A 14,282-nucleotide genomic window follows, 5' to 3' on the forward strand; every position below is an offset into this window, starting at 1 on the left:
TTGGGGTTTGTAAAAAATCTTTCAGTTTTGAAGCAATTAATGGAATAGTTCGTGGCTTAAGGCGTCTTATCACGGGCCTCTACTATTGCTTCCTCGGCTTATAGCTGGGTACCGTATATTGATCACGGGAATTATATGCTTTGTTTGCAAAAACGTCTTAAGGTGATATGGGACCCCTCCATATTGTGACGTATTTCCGATCGAGATAAACAATAAAATCAGGTATAATATTTTCTTAATCTTTTCTTTCCCAACATTGTAACATAACAGCGAATTAATCGAAGCGCAATGGTTAGAAATTATAAATCAACATTGGAATATATAGAGTAAATCTTTAAATTAAAATCTTCTTCTCAAGAAACATTAGGTCTGGGCTGCGTTCAAGATCGTAGCTGCAACGTAGGGCTACGTAGTTGAACGGTAAGCTAGCCCAGCCGCTACGCAGATATTCGTAGCCGAAATATTTTATGCTAAGCGTCAAATTCAAGATGGCCACCTTAGTTACCACTTTGTAACAAACATGAAATCTATTTTATTTAGTGATATTTTGTTCATCTCTTAAGTTATTATGAATTTTAACACGTATATTTCCGCTTGAAATAAACAAATTTTGTCGATGTAAGTAGTCTTTAGTTGAAAATTCCCAACTTCAAATCTGAGACCTAGCGGTCCGTTCAATAGACCTAGATATCTACGACCTAGCGGCTAGGCTAGCTGCTTCGATCTTGAACGCAGCCCAGGAAATCTGAAACTTGTGTTGAAGCATCCTCAGGTAGTGTAGATTCAAAATTGTGAAAATCATGAACTCAGGGGGTAGGGTGAGACCACAATGGGGGGGGGGGGGGGGTATTTTTTCATATAAATATATAGAGTAAATCTCTGAAAATCTTCTTTTCGAAACCATAAGGCCAGGGAAGCCGAAACTTGTGTAGAAGCATCTTCAGGTAGTGTAGATTCAAAGTTGTAAAAATCATTATCCTTGAGGGCAGGGTGGGGCCACAATGGGGGGGGGGGCGAATATTTCTAAAGGAATATATAGAGTAAATCTTTAAATTTGCCAGGAAAGCTGAAACTTGTATGGAAGCATCCTCAGGTAGTGTAGATTCAAAGTTAAAATGTGAAAAGTGAAAAAAAGATGAAAATCATGACCCAATCATGCTGAAACTTGTTTGGAAACATCGTCAGGTAGTGAGATTTCAAGTTTATTCAAATCGTGATTCCCGGGGGGTAGGATGGGGTTACAAGAGGGGTAAATTTTTACATAGAAATATATTGTAAAATATCTAAATCTTTTTTGAAAAAGAAATATTTACCTAGACAAGCTGTAATTTTAGTGAAAGCAACTTCAGATAGTGTAGATTCAAATTTGTTCAAATCACAATCTTTAAGAGTGGTGTGGGGTCACATTGGGGATCCAGTTGTACAAAGGAAAACATTTTAATTATTCACAAAAACTGAAATGTTATTATATATGCTTTTACTTATATGCGAGCATTTTTATATATTGCCGATTCTTTAAAATTGTTTAAACTTTGTTTGATGTAGGTTTTTATCCTGTATATAAACAATTGTTAAGGGTCTTTTTGAGAACTGCAATGCTGAATGTGATATGACTATAAAATCATCCTGTTATTAAAGGGACTCGATTATAAATATAAGAATATCCAGGGGAAACATATTTGTATAGGATCTACATATATTATACCTTATTGTCCAGATATTTTGTATTATGACTCCATGAAGCTGATTTTATCATGCCTAGTGTTGCTCAGGTGAGCGATGTGGCCCGTGGACCTCTTGTATGGTTTAGTATTGTTAAATTTGAAAATTCTAAAACGATGAAAGTATTTTGATTTTTGTGTTATTGTGTTCTCTTATCCACATAATATTGACAGGTGTCCCATACCACCTTAAATAATTTTCCTAGTTTGTTTTTAAGACAAAGTTATCCTTCTTTGATTGCACAGGAACAATCAGTAGGCCAAATGTCATCCCCAAAAGTCCACGCTTAAAAAACGCTTTGCTGTTAGAAAAATCAATGAATTAAGCATATCTATAACTTCAATTTCACTCTTTTTATTTCCTTACTTTCATTTCAATTTTTTACATACTCCCAAAAAGTTGAGTGTGGGGGGAAACTCCATGATAATTCAATTTGTATATGTAAGTTTAAGAAAATTAGTTGCTGCGAGGAAAAGTGGGGAGGCCAGTCCCCCACCCCCGAATGCTACGTGCCTGGTATTTAAGTCAAAAACCTGGATTTGGTTGCAAACAGGATATTTAGAGTTAAAAGTTGGAATCATTTGATACACGATTAGATCTCCAAATCGACACAACTTAAGTAGACGAGATCCACATATAAATACGGGAAATTACAGGACAATTTACCAAAACACAGAATAAGAGAGCAAATAAAAAACACGTACATATTAATGGAAAAAAGTTAGCACATCAAAAGTAAGAACACAGACGAACAATGACCAAAACATGCAAAAATACAGAAGAAGCGAAATAAGACCAGGCTCCGTCGTCACCAATTTTCCTCAAGTCAATACTCAGCCTCAAATCTGAGGTTTGACCTCAAGTTTATGCACTTTTCTTTACAACATTTAAGTTGAGGAATGAGTTGAGGGATTTAAAAATTTTGGTGACGGTGGAGCCAGAACCCTCAAGATCTTAACTAGAAGACATAGACATGTCACCGTGGTGCACTTTCAGGATCAGACTATATTCCACTAGGGGTCTTTAACTAATCCCAATCAAAGGACTGAAAGTACTGAAGTGCGGTTAGCAAGCTTGTTTTCATTATGTCATGAATACATGCGTTAAGATATCATTCGGGCACTTAAATGTTTTAAAACAAGTTTGCCCTTAAAGTTTACGCGTTTGAGCTTGAAGTTTTTATTGTGAAGCTGTGGTTAACACGGTAGTATGCTTGTCAGCTTTCTAACGAAATACGACCCAATATTCTCGAATGTATCTTATATTGGTTCATAGTGTTGTTTTAATGTAAATGTCTTTAAATTATCTGATGAATTCAGCACAAATTGTACCATATACTCAAGTAAACTTGAATAAAAACTCCAAAAACCTCCAAGTATCTAGACCCTCAGGGCTTTATTCATTTTAAATGGTTCTTTTATGATATATTTATAAAATAATCTATACAGTCATTGCACAAAATTACTTAATACAAACATTTTGAAAAAAAACATACCACCTCTCTATATACATATAATACAACAAAGTTGCTAACCCGTTTGCCAGCCGAATATTTGTTGAAATGTACTATCAGACTACAACTACCGTAAACCGATGGCATCAAATCGTAGGCTGTATATTCCCTTCACTGAATATCTGCATGTCATACCCATGTAGATTTACCCAATGTACATTTATTGGGTGGTCAATTTTCACCGACAAGTTTCAAGTTTTTGAACCGATCCATATTCAGCCAACAAAAGTAAGGTTTTATCGCAAAAAGCTAACTATACTTATAAACAAAGAAGTTCCGCGTGTACACGAAACAATGAAAAGGTAAGAGATTTACGAAATTGCGTGGAAAACTTGAAAAAAAATATTATTCATTTGAAGTAAGGATTCTAAACATGCCGCAAAGAGCTTTACTTAACCTTGGCCCTTGGAAGGTTTATATAAGGTAAAGAGAGGCCAAGGGGCCATAGCACTCATCTGTAGTTCAGAAGTTAAAACGATTTTTCATAATACATGTATATATATCTACATCAAACTTTAATCCCTCTTATTGTCCAGGCAGGGATCAAAGTTTAAACAAATGAGAATCAACAATATGTGAGGAGGCGAAGTTCTAAGTAAATTCGTGGATTCTAGCATTGGAAATTTCAGATAAGGACACTATTTATATTTTATTCCCAGATGTAAAATTTTTACCCCATTGTGACTCTATCCTACATTTGGTACTCCGACTCTAACAAATTTGAATCTTTCTGACGATGATACGGCGCAAGTTTCAGTTTTTCTGGCAAAATGGTTTTTAAGGTTTGGTTAAAATCGGTCCAATTAAGAAGAAGTAAATATGGAAAAAGTATCCAGACAGGCAGATATACTAATATAATTTTAGATGCTGGAGTATAGCAACCGACCAATCACATAAAAAGATACATTCAGGTGTCACAAAAATTGAGGTGATAATTTATATCCGTTGGACACCAAAGAGTAACAGCAAGAGACACGTCGTGGATTTCAGGACAGGAATCCACAAGCTAAGGAATCTACAGAGAGACAACGCCCTAAATCTACTTGAAGACAAAGTGTATAGATTCAGAAATTATATTACCCCTAATGTCCCTTGGATAAGTAAAGCAGGTAAACTCAAACAAAAACAAATCGAGGCTATTGGCATTATTTTTACAGAAAAATAAGTAAGTCTTTTCTAGGTCGCATGCTGACTGACTTTTTCATACTTATTGTTAGGCCATTATTAATCACCGAGTTGTCTATGGATTTTTATCTCGTTATCTCCAAATACGACAAAGATCACACGGCGGGTGTGACCTGTCAGCAGAGGATGCTCACTTCTACATGGCACCTGATCCCACCCTTAATTACTGCATAGGTCAGTGTTTGCTCTGCTTTCGTGTTTTATTTTTTCCTTTGATCTTTTTTTGGAACACTGTTCGTTATTACCACATTGCACTACAGACAACGATATACACCGGAACATGTTTTTCATCAGTAGCATCTAGTCAACTCTCATCAAAACAGAACTAAAAAGATTCTTCGAAGGCCTATAAAATATCATTTGAACCATATAAAATCTACAATTCTTGAATAATCGGAAATATTGACCAGGAAAGTAAAAAAGACAGAAAACTGTTACTTAGTAATAAAATTGTAAATCTAAGGCAACTACGTTACCGTGTTGTTGTCTTTACAGATTTACTTCAGAAGATAAATGTGCTCAAGAAAGGATATTCAAATAATGAAAACTATCATAGAGAAATTCGATGTACTCAATCTTGTTAGTCTCTTATACCTGATTTACTTGACGGATTATTAATACCGATGTTTTTACAGAACAATCAACTTTCGTGCCTAGGTTGACGATCCCGGAATGAGTGTTGCTATTCATCAATGGTACACGCTGCACTCAAATTCTGTTAAAACTAACGACAATATATATGGAAATGTGTCGTTTATCAATAGTCCATAGCTTCGAATGTTAACGTCAATAAACCTAAAATGCTAAAATACTGTCGCCATGGGGCATAAAATCCAGATTTTTCTATTCTCGGAAAGATGAATATGTAATCAGACAGACCCATATGACCAAAATGATGGAATGAACTTTCTAAAAATATATAAAACCACCGGACAACGAACAAAACTTTGTGTGCAGCACAAGGGAATCGGAAAAAAATCTTATTTGTAGTATCTCCTATTTTTCCACATCTTCTAGCATAGGAATTTGACGCCCTAAGATTAGAAATGATGAATGCTTCATTAAACGAATTTCTTTTACCAAACGAGTTTCTATCATCAAACGACACCCAACAAGAACACGGGAAAATTGAGGCATTCCATTGATCGCAACACTCTCGCCAGGGTGTCCTAAATCTTCTAAAAATTGATAATAGACATATAAAAGAAAATTCCGGAAGTAAGTCAGATCCTGGTAAATTAACAAATCGAACATTTCTTTCATCTTGATCCAGAAAGCTTGAGTCCAATTTTGTCAAAAGTTAAGAAATTCTCAAGCCCAAGGTATACAAACAACGAAACACTCTGTCTCCTGTACATGAAATGACAAACTGATACCTTACAAACTATACAAAACCAAAATATCAGATTATATGATTCGTACTTACTTGTATACCTTACAAAATATACAGAAACCCAAATATTTAAGGAATGAAGTCAATATTTATTAGTTTTATACGATATAAAATGGTTTGGGGCAGTTTACGCGTTATAAACATTCCTTTTAATTTAATTTTTGTGACTATTAATTGTTGATAAAAACAATCGTTTGATTTTTAAAATGACATTAAATTGTACAAAATTCAAACGTAACGTCTGGCAGATTGATACGTTTTTGACGTTAGTCTTACTATGACGTAGACAACATTTTATATCCGCTAGAAAATAGTTTTTTTAGCCAATCAGAAAGCGTGTTACAACCAGAATCAAATTATTAAATTATAGATATCGTATTTATTTGCATCTGAATTATGGGTTTAGATATTACCTGTTTTATTTAATTGGACTTATTAATATTACACAAAACTCTAGATCTGCTCTGCTCCTTCTTCAAAACGATACTTTTTTGCATACACACAAGAAAGACTTTTTCGGTGTTTTAAGCGGTCCCGTTGTTAGCATTTGGAGCAAATTAACTGGATATTATAGTCATTTTAATTATTTAAAACTTGATAGTTATGCCTTTTTAATCATTTAAATTTTTGCAGAGAAAGTAATAAAACTCTATTAGGTACTAAAACAATTTAGTAAATAAAAATATTTTTGATACTGACATACTTATTGCTAAGCTATAATCTATAATAGATGGGTATACGCATTTCTTCTAAAATCAATTCAAAGCTTGAATATCATCGTTATGTTTAAATAACCTTGCGATGATGAAATAAGACATATGTCTTAAAATATTTCCAGGTTTTAACTTAAATCAAAGTGAGATATGATATGAAAAAAGACCAGTTCTTACGTATTTTGCGAATATTATCCGAACATTTATACTTCCTCTCGAAATTTCACAGAAACTGAACAAATCGCGGCGAAGTCTCGTGAAAGTTCATTCGAGCGACTCCTGATTTATTACATACTTAGCAACGAAAAAGAAAACATTCCGTACACATCCGCAGGGGTGACAGTAAAAAGACAGAAAAGGGTGCGTTTGATTGAACGACACGAGGACCTCGGGTTGCTAGAGTTGTCAATAAAACACTTATTTTTACGCTACTAGTGTTAAACCCGTGTTACAAGAGTTTACTCTTGCTTTTAGTGAGAGCACAAAAGTTTCAAGTTTGCGGAAAACGATGAGCAATTAAGAGTTAGACATATAAAAATTTGAATTTTGGAAATTATTAATCTGATTTATCACTCACAGAGAAGGAATTACTAAATATATGATTGATATCTATATTATTTAATATTTTTCCAGATTTCAAGTAGAGTTATATCATATAAAAAATTAAAGCATTAGTTAATGCTGGATTGATGGAATTGGTATTATAAACTCTACAGGTAAAACGCGACATCAATTTTTCTTTGTTTACTTTTTAATTGATTCTTAGTTACTCACCAAGAATTTTATCATTGAGATGCATATTTCAATTTAAAATAATTTTCAGATCGGGGTAGGGGATCTTATTAGTTCTGAATGACAGGGAAATTTTACAACAGATTTACAGGATAAATGTTTTTAACAAATGAGATTTGTGTTTTGATTCAATTGATCCCCATGATCTGTGGGGGAGGAAAAGTGAAAAATTTACTATGACTGAAAACAAAAAATGTTAGAAAAGCTCGAATGAGCATTTAGCTCTAGAAAATTTTTAAAAAGGGAAAACATAGAGATACACTTTATAGAGACATGATCACGGTTTTGGTAAAAAAAAATTTCTGTTATAAATTTTTACTGTAGTTCAGCACGGTATTTTTATAAGACAACCTAATCTGAGTATCAGACGTCGAATTTTACGCGACATACAGAACTCGTAGGTTTTTGTTTTCAAAACAGAGCTCAGATCATGTTTTTGTTTACATGTTAAAAAATTCCAGAATTAGAACTAAAATGAATGCGACAAATGCAAGGAACTGTTAATTCATATATCGAATTATGCAACGAATCAGCTTGAAAAAGAACTTTCACTGGTGTATTAAACCAAAGTGAACAAAAATATGACACTTGGTTGTTAACTTGTCAGGGAATCGTGAAAATTTTGTTTGATCCTAAGAAATACATAAGATAAACATTTAAATAATAAAAAACAGATTATTTAAAACCAAAATCGTGACCATGTCCTTCTAAAAGGTCTTAGACACGATTTTAGATCAAAATTTTATTTTTTAATTTTTACGTATAAAATGGTTTACTAGCACATTTTAAAAGATTGATCAAAATTTGAATGTTAGAGAAGTCAAGTTATAAGAGAGATACAGAGGTAAGAATTCATTGTTATGTAAACAAAACTCGGGTCTTATATTTGTTTACAGATAATATAAAGTATGGAATTACAATTTCTTTGACCAAGTGACTCATGGCAAACAAAGTAAATTGATTGAATGTGTTCATAAATAATATTATTAACAGAAGAAAGCAACATTTGATTGAAACTTACACCAGTACACCACATATGTAACCACATGTAAACAATAACAATGCTCGTGTTTTGTTTACAAAACAAAGAATGTCAAACTCTGCATCTAGCTTATAACTCAATATTTGACTTTCAAATTTTGAGAAAACATTTAGAATACAAATACTGATCATTCCAAACATTAAAAGAGGAAAAACAAAATTTTATATTTTTGAGCTCAAATCGTGTCCAAGTTCATCTAAAGATGCTTTAAAGAGAAAAATTCTTAAGATATGCCAGAAAAATTTACTTATGTATTATGTTATGTAAAAGTAAATTGTAGCACACATATTTTCTTAGTCGGTTTTAGTTTTTAAAAACAAGCATTGCTTAAAAACCTATCAATTCTGTCTGGGTAGATACTTCTGTAACGTGCAAAGCGGCCAAGCTGTGTGTTTAACACTGGAGTAGGCCTTACACCCAAGCGTTGCACCAGGTCCCTTAACCTGTTAACTCAGATTTTTGTTGACCACAAGAATTTAATAACGATTTCTTATTGATTGGACAACCACTCACTGTGGTCGACGGGTATCTCCCGCAAATATAAATAACCGTTGTCCTGCCTCCAAGTAATAGTCAAAATCCCTGCGTAAACCTTGCGCTTCCTCCACTGCTGCATGTGGTGCGCCTCTCTGTGTGTGCTCTACTTGTAATGCCTTATTTAGATCAAACATCCAATTGGAAATCACAGTAACCTATTCCCTAATGCCTTATTCAGGTCTTATAAATGGCAATAGACCGCTGTTAATCTCTACTTCAGTTTTTAAAATAAACCGTAGTATTGACAACTGGTGCTTACAGCGAAGTTCCATTACGAGTTGGCTGTTTTGACATATAAATTCCCCATGGTGTTTAAGAAAACGTTTGTCTTACGTTTTGGCAAAACTAAAAATAAAACCAATTCCGTCACACTTCTATGTTAACCGATAACGTACCTAAAGTAGTATTTGTAGTACTTAGGCGGTCCAGGAGAGGCACCCAGTCCAAACTGTTAATAATCCTGTCCCAAATCGCCTTTTTATGGGTAGAACCGATTACGTGCTTCTTTGTTAGTACCTATATGGTTCTGAACGTTCAAAGTCTTCTCAATGCAAACTGTAAATTAACTTGTCAGACATCGCCTCAAATTGTTTTTCAGAAAAGTTATTTACGTAGCTGATCAACTTAGATATCATAAAGAGTTTTGCCTAGTGGGAGGCATCTAATTAAAATAATTAAACGGAAGCTGAAATAAGTCTAATCATCCTTTGAATACCTTTAAAAAAATTAAGAATTCAACAAATAATATATAGTAATATATAGGTCGAATCATAAAGGACGCTTGTTGGGGCACAGTTATTGTCTTGTGTTTTAAAATTTGACTTGATATGATTTGTTGCTACGTGCGTCGTTTGTTGCTACATGCTCCGTTTGTTACGAGGTTTATAGCGCACGTTTGGTAATTGGATTGCAATGCTTGGTACCCGCATGCCTGCATGGTCAACCCAGTTTACATCATTCACTGCAACGTGCAATTGAAAATAAATTGAAATGAAAGTCAAATACGTTTTTAAATCTAAGGTCTCTGTCTGATTAACAAAATGTTTCTACCTCTAAACTTTTTCAGTCGAGTCACCGTGATCATACCAAGCCTTGTGTTGATAGGCAAAGGGAATCAATTCAGAAAATGAGCAAGTTATCTATACTGAAATTTTGTATTTCATCAACATCATAATATATTATTTGTAAAAACCATTAAACTATATATTTGCCATATCTATTTGATGTATTATTTAATTGTTCCTGGTAAAGGAAAACTACAGTTAAAATACTTTTGAATACAAATTACTCTATTTTTATAGCATCTTTTTTAATGCCTGTACTGCAGCGTACTCTATTTTTATAGCATCTTTTTATGCCTGTACTGCAGCGTGCTCGCTTAGAGAAGCAAGTTTTTTAAATTCATTTCAGTCATACAAAATCCATAGTTTTAAAATTGTCTGCATCAGTTCCATACGCTTTCTAAGACAGTGGTCCTTCACAACGTGTTCTGTTGATGGCTCGGGAAAGCCGTGTTTGGACATTGATCATTGCGTTATGCTTGGTAAAGCGTCTGTTAACATGTTCATAGTGTTCTCTAGTCTTCTCAATAATCAATGAATTTTGATATCACCTTCGATCGCTAGGAAATTCAAATGTCGTGTGTGAAATACCCTGAATCTTTTGATATGTTCGATATCAAATTCTTCTAGGTTTTCGAACGCGCAATTTTTTTTCTTCATATCGACTGAATAACGCCTTTTATGTCGAGATTTGATGCTATGATGAGGTTATTGTTTGAGATATTCTAGTACTTAAAGTAACAGAGCCAAATTCACGCTGTTATTATTTCTACCATTTCTATTCAGTTAGTTTTACTGTTTTGGCGCGTGTGCGTGTGCCACCGAAAAGCATGCTATTGGAAAGATCTAATTCAGAATATCAATGTTAAGATTATCTCAGGTCGTGGAAATGACTCAATTTAAAATCGTCATCAAGAAAAAAAATAGGAGTAAACTTCAATTGTTTTTCCTTTGTTTTAGCATAAAAACGTTAATAGTGAAATGACCTTAATTTGGTGTTCTGACAACAGTCTCTCCTACCAGATATTTTTATATATCTTTCTGTTAAATGGTTAAAATGACTAATAAATATGCCAATTTTACAGTAAAATGGTGATGACATTTAACATCTGCCAACCGTTAAAAAATGGCATACGTTTAAAAATCTATAATAATTATACATATGGTCTCTAGATACTGACATGGTTATATCTGACAACCTAGTGTTCTGACTTATAAAGTAGTACCCGTTTACTAATATTAATGTCATCGTGAGGTATGCTGACAGCTTGATTGGGATAACACGGAAAGACTCTACGATGGCCAGGAAAAAGGTTGCTTTTAAGCAAGAGAACGGTACCTTAAATTACACGTTTTCAGCCACGAATGCATTTCATTATATGGGGCTTTCTCTAGAATAAAAAAACGCCATGCATATTAGAAAGAAATTCAGAGAAGTATTTTAAAGACCTTGATCCAGATATGAATTTTCATGACTTAAACCCCTGTCACACCGGAGCTGCGTCCTCACGGCGATCCCGCTGCGTCCTTAAATAATGTAAAACGCCAAGGTAAACGCAGTAGAGTCTCCTACAGCGCCGTAACAACGCAACGACATCTTCGTCCGTCGCGGTGGGATCGCTTTGAATATTGAAGAACGCCATGCGACGGCGCGCACTTTGAACATGCACGAAGTACGCGCCGTGGCTCGGCGTTCTGATATACACGCCTTAGAAGCGTAGTGAGATCGCCGTCACAGCGCCGTAAGATCTCCAACAGCGCCACGAGAGCTCCGTCGGCGCGCTCAAGGAACGCAGCTAATCGCAGTGTAGACGCAGTGATAAGTCAATTGCGCTTGCACGGAGACCTCACGGAGTCCTTTGGGATCTCACTGCGTCTCTATCGCGCGCTCACTGCGCACCCACAACGTTTGAACAAGTTGTTTTCCATTTGGCTGCATTCACACAACGACCCCAAAGAGCTGCGTTCATCGCGCTCTCGTGACGTTTCTTCTGCGTTCACACGCGCTCCCACGGCGTTTCTAGTGCGTTGTCATCAAGACCACGAAAACTCGAAAAATGATGTAATAATTATCAAACTGGATGTAGATGACTATATAAAAAGTAGCATTTATTAATATTCCAAGACCTATCAATGGACGTAGATGGAATTCATGCCATTTGGTTCTGTTGTTTTCAAATCTTTTCTATGTTTTTTAATCTAATAATAATAAACTAATAACGGATCTTTTTTGTAGACCTGACTACTAAGAGTTTAATCCCAGTCCTTCACAAATTGTTTAGAATTAACTATGTTTCAATTACAATGTTCCTTTTCATAAAATCAAAACAATTTTTTAATCATTTGTTTACTAGATGTATATTCTTGTTTATTTCCCATACAATTGTACAAATTAATATTAACCAACCAAGAAGAAAAGAACGTCTTGTGCACGCAGTCAGCGCGCAGAGCACGCCGTGGACGCGCGGTAAAATCTCCTAGCACGTCATGAGCGCTCGGCGGAGATTCAGCGAGAGCGCAGTTAATCGCCAAGTAGAACTCCGTGGAAACGCAGTTACACGCCGTGGGAGCTCCGTAAGAACGCCTCGGTCGCCGTCAGGACGCCGTGGCGACTCCTCTTGTAAAATTTTCAAATAAAACTGTACATTTTTTCTGAATTTTCCTTGCGATCCTACGGCGATTCCATGAATTTAACAACGCCGTGAACACGCCGTGGGGACGCAGCTTGGTGTGACAGGGCCTTTAATAAGAAAAAGGAACAAAGGCACTGAAACAAAACTATGAAGTAGTGTTCTCCTCCAATACCGGATACATGGACAAATCATTGTTTCAATCATGTATTTTACAACTCAGCGCAGAAAGAAAATATAAATCATTTACGTAAAATCAGTATTTCTTATATTTGAGGGTCGGGATCTTCTATTATCCCTAGGTCACTTGGCCATTTTGTGACAGCAACAAACTTATTTATAGACGTTTTATGCTTTGTTATTATTTATTCACTGGCTTTCAAAATCGAGTGGTTACAACGGGAATATATTAAAGTATAATGGATGTCAGCAAGCTGAACTATGACCATTCGATTTTAAATCATGCTATATTATGCTAGAGAGAAAAGCCTATATTGTGTCATGATAGGGGACGGACTGCCTGAACCAAATGGACAGTTTTGCTCTAGGGAGTGATGCGTCCCATAGGATTTTTGCATCACTATCATAATGTAAGTATTAAATTCAGGTATGTTTATTTTATTGATAACACCAATAGCGTTTATTTGACTACTCATTTCTTTCAAATATTTGAATGTACTGCTGTACAAACTCGGGCTAAACTCGTGACAGAAGCGTAATGTACATAAATTTTGCTTTTATTCCGTTTCTTTATCTTACAAAATTATTTAATAAAATGAAGTTTTTAAATATTTTAAGTTCAATCAAAAAAGTTTTATTAATTTTTCCTTACGACTGATCTAACCCTTGCTCATGAGTCTTTTAAAATATAGAATTATGGAAATATTGGAAAAGAAAAATATCAGTTGTTACTGAAGCATTAATAAATCAATATGCGCTTTGCGTTTTGAAGAGAAGGATAAGAAGGAAGTATCGAGCTGAACCTGTTAGTGGCTGACTCGGTGCTTATCTCAGCTGAAGATTCTTTTGATTGCCACAGCGGATGCGATAATCTGCGAAATTCTGGATTTGTTATTAAAAAAAAAAAGAAACGGAAATACTGACGTCTTATATGTTTAATAATCTGCAGATTATATATCTAATTATATTTTTTATATCAACATCTTTATAAAAAATTTTTATCTTTGCCGTTTCATACATGCTTAATCAATATAGGAATAGCTGTTTCATTTATGTTTACGTATTTATATACATACCAACCTTACCTCATTGGATTTTTATTCATAACAAATAATAGATGGTAAAATTTGAAACCGTTTCTGCCATTGTACACATTTTTGACTCCATGTACCTATAGGGTGCGTGTAGATACATGCATTACAACAGAAGCACAGCAGACAGCACACGGCGGGTGTGACCGGTCGGCAGTGGATGTTCACTCCTCTATGGCACCTGATCCTACCTGTAGTATTTTTTAGAGGTCCGTGTTTGCTCTGCTCTTGGTTTTTTTATTTTTCGTTTGGACATTTCATTTCAAACACGGTTCGTTATCACCACATGTCATTTTCCCATAACAATTTTTTCTACAGAGAATCTTTAAAAGAATGATTTTCTGAAAACATTTCATCATTATAAACAACAATTTGTCTTGCTTCCTAAAGTTACTTGTGATGTAAGAGATTTTGAATTAGAAT

Source organism: Crassostrea angulata, chromosome 1 (genome assembly GCF_025612915.1).
Source record: "Crassostrea angulata isolate pt1a10 chromosome 1, ASM2561291v2, whole genome shotgun sequence".
In the NCBI taxonomy this organism is placed as follows: Eukaryota; Metazoa; Mollusca; class Bivalvia; order Ostreida; family Ostreidae; genus Magallana; species Magallana angulata.